The sequence below is a fragment of the Mobula hypostoma genome, chromosome 10 (genome assembly GCF_963921235.1).
Source record: "Mobula hypostoma chromosome 10, sMobHyp1.1, whole genome shotgun sequence".
Lineage (NCBI taxonomy): Eukaryota > Metazoa > Chordata > Chondrichthyes > Myliobatiformes > Myliobatidae > Mobula > Mobula hypostoma.
The window spans coordinates 43,467,900-43,480,098 of NC_086106.1; the positions used below are offsets into that span (position 1 = coordinate 43,467,900).

Here is a 12,199-nt window from a genome sequence, read left to right on the forward strand (position 1 = left end):
CTGTAGGCCATCTCATCATGCCCTCTGATCAGGCCAACCACCGTGGTGTCATCTGCAAACTTGATTATGGAGATAGAACCATGTACAGGAATGCAGTCATAGGTGAAAAGGGAGTACAGAAGAGGGCTCAGCACACAGCCTTGAGGCACGCCGGTGTTAAGGGTGAGAATGGAGGAGGAGAGGTTGTCTAACTTAACTGATTGGGGTCCGTTAGTCAGAAAGTCCAAGGTCCAATTGCAGAGGTGTGAGCTGACACTAAACTGGTGAAGTTTGGCGATCAGCTTGGAAGGGATCACAGTATTGAATGCCGAACTAAAGTCAATGAACAGCATTCTGACATAAGATTTGGGGCTGTCCAGGTGGGCCAGGGCAGAGTGAAGTGCTGTGGAGATGGCATCCTCTGTTGACCTGTTGGTGCGATAGGCAAATTGATGGGTAGTGGGCAGACAGGATTTCAGATGTGATAGAACCAGTCTCTCAAAGCACTTTGCAATAATGGGGGTGAGTGCAACTGGGCAGAAGTCATTCAGCCCCGTGGCAGTAGTATGCTTCGGCACTGCATGATGGTGGCAATCTTGAAGCTTGTGGGAATAGAAGGTAAAAGCAGGAGAGAGTTCCGAGAAGGTTCATGAGGATGATTCCAGGAATGAAAGGGTTAACATAAGAGGACCGTTTGACAGCTTTGGGCCTGTTCTCACTGGAATTTAGAAAAATGTAGATCTTGTTGAAACCTACTGAATGTTGAAAGGACTAGATAGGGTGGATGTGGAAAGGATGTTTCCTATGATGGGGGTATCCAGAATTAAAGAGCACAGCCTTAAAATTGAGGGGTGACCCTTTAAAACAGAGGTAAGGAGAAATTTCTTTTTAGCCAGAGAGTAGTAAACCTGTGGAGTGGTCTTCATAAACTGCAGTGGAGGCCAAGTCCGTGCAGATATTTAAGGCGGAAGTTGATTGTTTCCTGATCAGTCAGGGCATCAAAGGATATGGCAAGAAGGCAGGTGTATGGGGTTGAGTGGGATCAGCCATGATGGAATGGCGGAGTAGACTCAATGGGCTGAATGGCCTAATGCTACTCCCATGTCTTATATTTTTATAGTCTTATGGTCAACCTAGTATCAATGGTGGTGAGGATACTGGAGGGAATTCTAAGGGAGAGTGTCTACCAGCATTTGGATAGATGGAATTTGATTAGGAGGAATCAACATTGCTTTGCATGTAGGAACTTGGGTTTAATAAATCTTTTAGAGAGTTACAGTAATCAAATGGATGGATGAAATAGGACTGAGAATATTTTCTACTTGGACTTTTATCGAGGATTTTAACAAGGTAGGCTTGTCTGGAAGATTAGATCCCATGGAATCCAGGGAGAGTTAGTCAGGTGGATTCAAATAGGCTCAGAGAAAGGAAGCAGAGTGGTTGAAGGTTGTTTCTCAGAATGGAGGCCAGTAATTAGTCACTGGGGCCAGAGTTGGGACCTTTGTTATTTATATAGATAATTTGAATGTGAATGTACAGGGTTTGATCAGCACGTTTGCAGATTGAAATTAGGAGGTGTTGATAGTATCACAGATTACAGGGGAATATTGATCGGTTAGGAAAAGGGGCTGAGGGGTTGCAAATGGATTCTATTATAGACATGCGTGAGGTAATGCATTTTGGAAAGTCAAACCAGTGCAGGACATACTGAGAATGGTAGGGCACTTATGAGTGCAATGGAGCAGAAGGACCTAAGCACCTACCAATACTTAGTTTGTTGAATGTGGCATCACAGATAGGGTGGTGAATAATGCATTTTTCATGCTGGCCTTCATCAGTCAGGGCTCTGAGTATATGGGATATTATGTTGTAGTGTGTAAGTTATTGCTTAGGCCTCATTTGGAGTACACTGTAGTTTTGTTGACCCTGTTATGGGAAAGTTGTGATTAAACTGAAAAGAGTGCAGAGAAGATTTTTGAGGAATTTGTCAGGTTTAGAGGGCGAGTGAGGGAGAGATGTTATAGATAATGAAGTCTGCATGGACTCTATGTTGTATTGCTCTATGACCCTATGACAAAACTCAAAACAGAAGATCTGCTCTGGAGTCTATGACTGGATTACCTAAATTTCTTTATAAATTCCATCAAATATACTGGAACAGCCAGCAAACCAATACCTATATGCTCTTCCAAGCTCAATATTGATCAGTAAACAGCAACAAGATTTAGTTTGTTACACTTTGCCAGCAACCTTGGGCAGTCCACATTGTTTGCACCTACTTCTAACTTTGATATTGGCCTGGTCTGTCATTTGGGTCAGAGAAAGGTAACCTGCAGTGCATTTAGGTAATGTTGCTATCTTGTTGAGGCTGGAGTTGTGAGCTAGTGGTGAGAGATCTATGTGAAGATTGTATCAGATGTGGGGATTATTAGGGATATGTTGATTATTGTTGGTAGGGTTTAACACTGAATAATATCATGCTGATCATATAGCTGCTGGGATCTAGCACGCAATGAAACACTTTCTGACCCCTACAACATATTGAACATGATTGATGATTAAACATTTTTGTAGTTTGTCAATAGCTTGGCTCCTGGCATTGACCACTCTGACTCCAAAGACTTCTCAGCCTTTGTCTGTAGGACATTCGCTTCCTTGTTGTTCCATACCTTGTAGATCAGAGTCAGTTCTGGATGATACATGTCAACACATAGTACCTTGGCATTTAGAGGCTCATGTGTCAGATAGTGCAAGCAGGAATTACATGTTGACATTGGTCCCCTACTGTGGCTTACAGGCAATGAACAATGTGCAGGGTCATGCAAATAAGTGGGCAGTCCATAGCTGACATGCTCCCTGCATTGGACCTAAGTGACGCAGAAACAATGGCACATCTTCCAGTTTTTGGAGGATCCCAACTGGGCCTTCAATGCCTGTGTCCCAAATTTAACACTGCCTAAAAAAATCCATATAAACTGCTTAATGTTATTTAAGGATAATGACTGGAATGATGCTTATTGACAAACACCTGAACAAATGCAAAACACATTCTGTGAAATGGGTTTAAAATGCTGATTATAATCTTAGGAAAATTACATGCGTCAATTCTGTAATGCAACTATGATTTCAACTGTAGCTTGTCACTCCCTGTTATAAAATGGCTCCATGTGATGTGCAGGCCAATTAAATGAGCTTCAAACAATCATTATTTGTAATTATACATTGATGTTGAAGCTTCATTTATGAGCTCTTCCCAATGAGAGGTGGTTTAATGCAAAGCATAAAAAAAATAAGATGTGACAGCTTCATGCACAATAGATCAATTGAGATTGTGGAGACTCTTAACTGAGTTAAAGTTAACCACACAGGAGCAATGAATATTTAATTGTCACCCCTTGATGTGAAGCATTGACCTTTGCACTGTGATCTGTAGTACAAACAATGCTTAAATCACACTCTGTTATCACAGTCTCCTGTTTTTGTCAAATACATTCCTATCAAAGTTCCTCACAAAAGACCATGAGTTAAGCTCAAAATTCTAAAGGGTAGAAAAACAATGGGAATACATTACAGAAATTATATTGGGTTGGAGGTGAACTACTGAGAAAAATATCTCCAAGTAATATTCTTGGGAGCAGCTTGTTTAATTGATTCCAATAATTTGTACTCAGAAACCCAAAACAATCTGACCTGATTTGAGAACCATACCAAACTAGGAGAGGCAGATATGAAACAGAACATCTTGGAAGCACTCAGCAGTTCAAGCTGCATCTGTGGAAAGAGAAAGAGATAATATTTCAGGTTGACCGTATGATTGATACATGGGATTGACTGCCAAATTGAATTGAACTGAATGATCTTTATCGTCATTATTCATAGGTACAATGAAACTCTGTTTGGTTTCCTCTCAGGCAATTAAATAAAGCGGTAGATAAAAACAAGACAATAATAGAAAAACAGTATTAAAAAGAAAAGTAGCAGAAAATAAGTTGCAGCAGTGACAGAATGGAGTGAATGAAGCCAATAATGGAATTTGATTCTGAAGAAACAATTGAATTCTGTCATGGTGGGTCTTAAAGCTGTCTCTGCATTGTTAAGGATGGGCCAATTAGCATTCCTCATCCATGAATTTACAGGGACCTTGCATTCAGCAGCTATACTGGAAACCTGCGCCATTTCTCAGAAACAAGATTCAGAATTTCCTGTTATTTTGAAGTAATTCAAGTTTAATTGTCGTTCAACCATATATGAACATCCATGAATATAGACAAACAAATCAGCGTTTCTCCAACGATGAGGTGCAAAACACAGTACCAACAGCTATACACAGCATAAGACATATTTAGCACAAATACATAACAGTAAACAGTCACACAAAAAATGTGTATAGCACATTTCCTTCGTGACGTGTCCTGTAAATTGATGGTGCATGGGTGTTTTCGGCAGGAGAAAACAGTTCTCAGCAGATTACAGGTGAATGCATGCAAGCTGAATACTTCACTAAATGGGAGATTTGTGTTTTGCACAGTGAGTGGTTAGATCTGGAATGCACTACCACAGGTTGTAGTGGAAGAAGATTCAGTTGGAGAATTTAAAAGGGAGCTCGGTGGGATTTACTTTTTTTTAGGATGAGTAGCATGTGGGAGAATAGAAATGGATGAATGGGTTTTAACTGGGGTTAACATAGACTCAAATGCTTGAATGGCCTCCTTCCATACTGTAATCATTTTATAATTCTCTGAATATACAGTCTCATCAACCACCACTGGGGAACACTGTCGACTTCCACTGGGGAGTAACATCAACCTCCATCATTAAAATCACATGCACTAGTACCTTTATTTAAATTTAATATCCGTGCCTTCCAAGTCAGCAAGTTCTACTGACAGTCCAACAGACTTTTCCACATCCTTTGATGAGATGATGTCGACTGAAATAAAACCATAAGACATAGGAGCAGATTTAGTCCATCTGGCCCATTGAGTCTGCTCCGCCATTCAATCATAGCTGATCCTTTTTTTCTCTCCTCCTCAACCCCAGTTCCTGGTCTTCTCCCCATAACCTTTGATGCCATGTTTAATCAAGAACCTATCAATCTCTGCCTTAAATATACCCAGTGACTTGGCCCCTACAGCTGTATGTGACAACAAATTCCACAAATTTACCACCCTTTGGAGAAAGAAATTTCTCCACGTCTCTGTTTTGAAAGAGCGCCCCTCTATCCTGCAGCTGTGCTCTCTTGTCCTAGACTCTCCCACTATGGAAAACATCCTTTCCACATGTACTCTGTCTAGGCCTTTCAACATTCAAAAGGTTTCAATGAGATTCCCCCTCATCCTTCTGAATTCCAGCATGCACAGACCCAGAACCATCAAACGTTCCTCATATGATAACCCTTTCAATCCTGGAACCATCCTTGTGAACCTCCTCTGGACCCTCTCCAAGGCCAGCACATCTTTTCTAAGGGGCCCAAAACTGTTGACAATACTCAAGGTGAGGCCTCACCAGTGCCTTATAAAGCCTCAGCGTCACATCCTTGCACTTGTATTCTCGACCTCTTGAAATGAATGCTAACATGGCATTTACCTTCCTCACCACTGATTCAACCTGTAAGTTAACCTTCAGGGTGTTCTGCACAAGGACTCCCAAGTCCCTCTGCATCTCAGATTCCTGGATTTTATCCCTGTTTAGAAAATAGTCCACACATTTATTTCTACTACCAAAGTGCATGACCATGCATTTTCCAACATCGTATTTCATTTGCCACTTACTTGCCCATTCTCCTAATCTGTCTAAGTCCTTCTGCATCCTACCCATTTCCTCAACATCAGCTGCCCCTCCACCAACATTCATATCATCTGCAAACTTGGCAACAAAGCCATCTATTGTATCATCTAAATCATTTACGTACAGCATAAGAAGAAGTGGTCCCAAAATCGACTCCTGCGGAACACCACTAGTCACTGGTAGCCAACCAGAAAAGGATCCTTTTATTCCCACTCGCTGCCTTCTACCAATCAGCCAATGCTCTATCCATGTTAATAACTTTCCTGTAATACCATGGGCTCTTAACTTGGTAAGCAGCCTCATGTGTGGCACCTTGTCAAAGGCCTACTGAAATTCCAAATATACAACATCCACTGCATCCCCTTTATCTATCCTATTTGTAATTTCCTCAAAGAATTCCAACAGGTTCGTCAGGCAGAATTTTCCCTGAAAGAAACCATGCTGACTTTGTCCTGTCTTGTTCTGTGTCACCAAGTACTCCATCACCTCATCCTTAACAATTGACTCTAACGTCTTCCCAACCAATGAGGTCAATAATTTCCTTTTTGCTGTCTTCCTCCTTTCTTAAAGAAAGTAAAATGCAACATAATGCAACTTCACGCAGTATGTGAGCTGTACAACCCGAGGGGAGAGGACTCTGGATTTGATGTACGCTAACGTTAAGAATGCATACAGCTCCTCTCCCCTCCCCCCACGGGGAAGGTCAGATCACAACCTGGTGTATCTAAAACCCTACTAGGTGCCTCTGGTGAAGAGGAAACCTGCAACCTCGAGGACAGTGAGACTTATGAGGTGCTCCAGGGTTGTTTTGAGGTGACAGACTGGTAGGCACTCTGTGAGCCACATGGAGGGGATATTGATGGGCTCACAGAGTGCATCACTGATTACATCAACTTCTGTGTGGACTACAATGTTCCGACAAGAACTGTCCTTTGTTATTCAAAGAACAAGCCATGGGTGACAAAAGACATTAAGGACATCCTGAATGCTAAAAAGAGAGCGTTTAGAGATGGAAATAGAGAGGAGCTGAGGGCAATACAGAGGGACCTGAAAACCAGGATCAGGGAGGCTAAAGACAGGTACAGGAGGAAGCTTGAGTGGCAACTCCAGCAGAACAACATGAGAGAGGTCTGGAGGGGAGTGAGGACCATCACTGGGTTCCGGCAAACTAGCAACAGAGGAGCTGAAGGCAGTGTGGACAGGGCCAATGAACTTAACCTGTTCTTTAACAGATTTGACATTGTGGCCCCTGCCCATCCCCCACATGAGCCATCTGTTGTCGGCACCCAACCAACACATATTCCACTCTCCCCTCCTACCCCTCCCCACCCTGCTCTTACGACTATACCCCTTCCCCACATGAAACCACCACGGTGGGCTTCACAGCTGACCAGGTGAGAAAACAGCTGAAACGTCTCAACCCAATCAAGGCTGCAGGACCGGATGGTGTCAGTACCAGGGTGCTCAAAGCCTGTGCCCCTCAGCTACGTGGAGTACTTCGCCATGTATTCAACCTGAGCCTGAGGCTCCGGAGGGTTCCTGTACTGTGGAAGACGTCCTGCCTCGTTCCTGTGCCAAAGACATCGCACTCCAGTGGCTTCAATGACTACAGACCGGTGGCATTGACCTCCCACGTCATGAAGACCCTGGAGAGACTTGTTCTGGAGCTGCTCCGGCCTATGGTCAGGCCACACTTAGATCCCCACCAATTCGCTTACCAGCCCCAACTAGGAGTTGAGGATGCCATCGTCTACCTGCTGAACCGTGTCTACACCCACCTGGACAAGCCAGCGAGCACTGTGAGGGTCATGTTTTTTGACTTCTCCAGTGCGTTCAACACCATCCGCCCTGCTCTGCTGGGGGAGAAGCTGACAAACAAGGTGAAGAAGAATCCTAAGGGATTCTCCAGATGTATTAAGAACAAAAGGATTGCAAAGAAAAAAATTGATCCCCTGGAAGATCAGAATGGTAATCTATGCATGCAGCCAAAAAAAGATGGGTGAGATCTTAAATGGATTTCAGTATTTCTATTTACTTGCGAGGCAGTCACAAAGTCCATAGAAGTCAGGCAAAGCAGCAGCGTGGTTATGGATCCTATACAGATTAGAGAAGAGGAGATGTTTGTAGTCTTGAGGCAAATTAGACCAAAAGACCATAAGACAAAGGAGCAGAAGTCAGCCATTCGGTCCATCGAGTCTGCCATTTTATCATGAGCTGATCCATTCTCCCATTTAGTCCCACTCCCCCGCCTTCTCACCATAACCTTTGATGCCCTGGCGACTCAGATACCTTTCAATCTCTGCCTTAAATAACACCCAATAACTTGGCCTCCACTGCTGCCTGTGGCAACAAATTCCATAGATTCACTACCCTCTGACTGAAAAGATTTCTTCGCATTTCTGTTATGAATGGGCACCTTTCAATCCTTAAGTCATGCCTTCTCGTACTAGACTCTCCCATCATGGGAAACAACTGTGCCACATCCACTCTGTCCATGCCTTTCAACATTCGAAATGTTTCTATGAGGTCTCCCCTCATTCGTCTAAACTCCAAGGAATACAGTCTAAGAGCGGACAAACGTTCCTCATATGTTAACCCTTTCATTCCTGGAATCATTCTCGTGAATCTTCTCTGTACCCGCTCCAACGTCAGCACATCCTTTCTTAAATAAGGAGACCAAAACTGCCCACAGTACTCCAAGTGAGATCTCACCAGCACCTTATAAAGCCTCAACATCACATCCCTGCTCCTATACTCTATTCCTCTAGAAATGAACGCCAACATTGCATTCACCTTCTTCGCCACCAACTCAACCTGGAGGTTAACTTTAAGGGTATCCTGTACGAGGACTCCCAAGTCCTATTGCATCTCAGAACTTTGAATTCTTTCCTCATTTAAATAATAGTCTGCCCATTTATTTCTTCTGCCAAAGTGCATAACCATACACTTTCCAACATTGTATTTCATTTGCCACTTCTTTGCCCATTCTTCCAATCTATCCAAGTCTCTCTGCAGACTCTCCATTTCCTCAGCACTACTGGCCCCTCCACCTATCTTCGTATCATCAGCAAACTTAGTCACAAAGCCATCTATTCCATAATCCAAATCACTGATGTACAATGTAAGAAGAAGCGGCCCCAACACGGACCCCTGTGGAACACCACTGGTAACCGGCAGCCAACCAGAATAGGATCCCTTTATTCCCACTCTCTGTTTCCTGCCAATCAGCCAACGCTCTATCCACGTATGTAATTTTCCCGTAATTCCATAGGCTCTTATCTTGTTAAGTAGCCTCATGTGTGGCACCTTGTCAAAGGCCTTCTGAAAATCCAAATATACAACATCCACTGCATCTCCCTTGTCTAGCCTACCTGTAATTTCCTCAAATAATTGTAATAGGTTTGTCAGGCAGGATTTTCCTTTAAGGAATCCATGCTGAGTTCTGCCTATCTTGTCATATGCCTCCAGGTACTCTGTAACCTCATCCTTGACAATCGACTCCAACAACTTCCCAACCACCGATGTCAAGCTAACAAGTCTATAATTTCCTTTTTGCTTCCTTGCCCCCTTTTTAAATTACAGAGTGACATTTGCAATCTTCCAGTCCTCTGGATCCATGCCAGAATCTATTGACTTTTGAAAGATCATCAGTAATGCCTCCGCAATCTCCACAGCTACTTCCTTCAGAACACAAGGGTGCATTCCATCTGGTCCGGGATCTACCTTTAGACTATTCAGCTTCCTGAGTACTTTCTCTGTCGTAATTGTGACTGCGCACACTTCTCTTCCCTGCCACCCTTGAGTGTCTGGTATACTTCTGATGTCTTCCTCAGTGAAGACTGATGCAAAATACTTGTTCAGTTCCTCCGCCTTCTCCTTATCTCCCATTACAGTTTCTCCAGCATCATTTTCTATCGGTCCTATATCTACTCTCACCTGTCTTTTACTCTTTAGATACTTGAAAAAACTTTTAGTATCCTCTTTGATATTATTTGCTAGCTTCCTTTCATAGTTAATCTGTTCCCTCTTAATGACCTGCTTAGCTTCCTTTTGTAAGCTTTTAAAAACTTCCCAATCCTTTGGCTTTGACTTTGACTTCTCTTGTCAACCACGGTTGCATCCTTTTTCCATTCAAAAATTTCCTCTTTATTGGAATATACCTGTCTTGCACCTTCCTCACTTCTCGCATAAACTCCAGCCACTGCTGCTCTGCCATCTTTCCCGCCAGTGTCCCTTTCCAGTCAAGTTTGGCCAGTTCCTCTTTCATGCCACTGTAATTTCCTTTACTCCACTGAAATACCGACACATCAGATTTCGGCTTCTCTTTTTCAAATGTCACAGTGAACTCAATCATGTTATAATCACTGCCTCCTAAGGGTTCCTTCACCTCAATCTCTCTAATCACCTCTGGTTCATTACACAATACCCAATCCAGTACAGCCGATCCCCTAGTGGGCTCCACAACAAGCTGTTCTAAAAAGCCATATCGCAGACTTTCTACAAATTCTCACTCTTGAGATCCAGTGCCGACCTAATTTTCCCAATCCACTCGCATGTTAAAATCCCCCACAATTATTATAACACTGCCCTTTTGACAAGCCTTTTCTATTTCCTGTTGTAATTTGTAGTCCACATCACTGCAGCTGTTTGGAGGCCTATAAATAACTGCCATCAGGGTCCTTTTACCCCTCCGATTTCTTAGCTCAACCCATAAAGATTCTGCACCTTCTGATCCTATATCACTTCGTTCTAATGATTTAGTATCATTTCTTACCAATAAAGCCACGCCTCCCCCTCTGCCTACCTTCCGATCCTTCTGATACACCGTGTATCCTTGGACGTTCAGCTCCCAGAGACAGGCATCCTTTAGCCACGACTCATTGATGGCCACAATATCATATCTGCCAATGTGTAGCTGTATGACAAGATCATCCACCTTATTCCTTGTGCTGCATGCATTTAAGTATAACACCTTAAGACCAGTATTTGGTACATTTCACTTTGATTTCATTGCAACTTTATTGCACTGCAACTCATCCCAATGGCTACAAATTTGCCCCATCACCTGCCCATCTTTCCTGACATCTTTACTGCTCACTATCTTAGATTTATTTCTGTTTTTCCCTTCCTCCGGTCTGTCATTCCGGTTCCCATCCCCCCGCCAAATTAGTTTAAACCCTCCCTAACAGCTCTATTAAACTTTCCCGCCAGAGAAATTAGGGAATTAGGGTGGACAAATCCCCAGGGTCTGACAAGGTGTTCCCTTGAACCCTGTGGGAGGCACGTGCAGAAATTGCAGCAGCCCTGGCAGAAATACTTAGATATTTCGTGACAGGTCAGGTACTGGAGGATTGGAGGGTAGCAAATGGTGTTCTGCTGTTTAAGAAAGGCTCTAAAAGTAAAGCAGGAAATTATAGGTCTGCGATCCTGATATCAGTAGTGTGTAAGTTATTGGAAGATATTCTAAGGGACCAAATATATGAGTGTTTGGATAGACAGGGACTGATTAAGGATAGTCAGCATGGCTTTGTGCAATGTACGTCATGTCTAACCGATGTTATAGGTTCTTTTGAGGAAGCTACCTGGAAAGCTGATGAAGGCAAGGCAGTGGATTTTGTCTACACGGGAGGTTGGTCAAGAAGGTTCAGTTGCTCAGCATTCAAGATTAGACATTGGATTAGACATTGGCTTTGTGGGAGAAGCCAGAGAGTGGTAGTAGATGGTTGCCTCTCTGACAGGAGGCCTGTGACTAGGGGAGTGCTATAGGGATCAATGCTGTTGTTTGTTTGTTTGTCATCTATATCAATGATCTGGATGATAATGTGGTTAAATCTGTAGATGACACCAAGACTCAGTGTTATGTTAGGGTATATTCAGGAGTTAGGTTATACAGCAAAATGTTAACAACTTCAGCAGCCAATCTTTAGACTGGAATGTAGATTGTAGATTAAATTTAAAATGCAACCCTGGACAATACTTTCCTGGAGCTGTGGATGCCAGTTAATTGAAAACCAGACAATGCTCATTAACATCATCATTCATTTTGGTGTCTGGAGAGTGGGTGCAAAGAAGGGGCTGTGAATGTTATATGTAATTCAAAGGAAGCATTGCAGATACATGTAACTATAGAACTGTGCTTTGATCTTTAGCATATAAAATATCATGTAATATGGGTTAAATAGGCCTCTTCCTCCTAAAGCAATGGTCCCCAACCACCAGGCTGTGGACCGGTACCGGGCCGTGAGCATGTACTATCGGGCCACGAGGAAACAATATGATTTGGTGATATGAACTGATATGAGTCAGCTGCACCTTTCCTCATTCCCTGTCATGCCCGCGGTTGAACTTGAACGCATGCGAGGTCCACAAGAATATTGTCAATATTAAACCGGTCCACGGTGCGCAAAAGGTTAGGGACCCCTGTGCTAAAGGG

General features: G+C 43.1%; 1 long non-coding RNA gene across 1 annotated transcript in view; it reads right to left on the reverse strand.

The window, feature by feature from the left end:
• LOC134352877 (uncharacterized) overlaps positions 1 to 12,199 on the reverse strand; it is a 109,038-nt gene that overhangs the window by 54,944 nt on the left and 41,895 nt on the right. Inside the window, exon 2 of the long non-coding RNA XR_010019492.1 lies at positions 3,670 to 3,750. This is a non-coding gene — a long non-coding RNA (uncharacterized LOC134352877). The remainder of the gene's footprint in view (positions 1 to 3,669; positions 3,751 to 12,199) is intronic.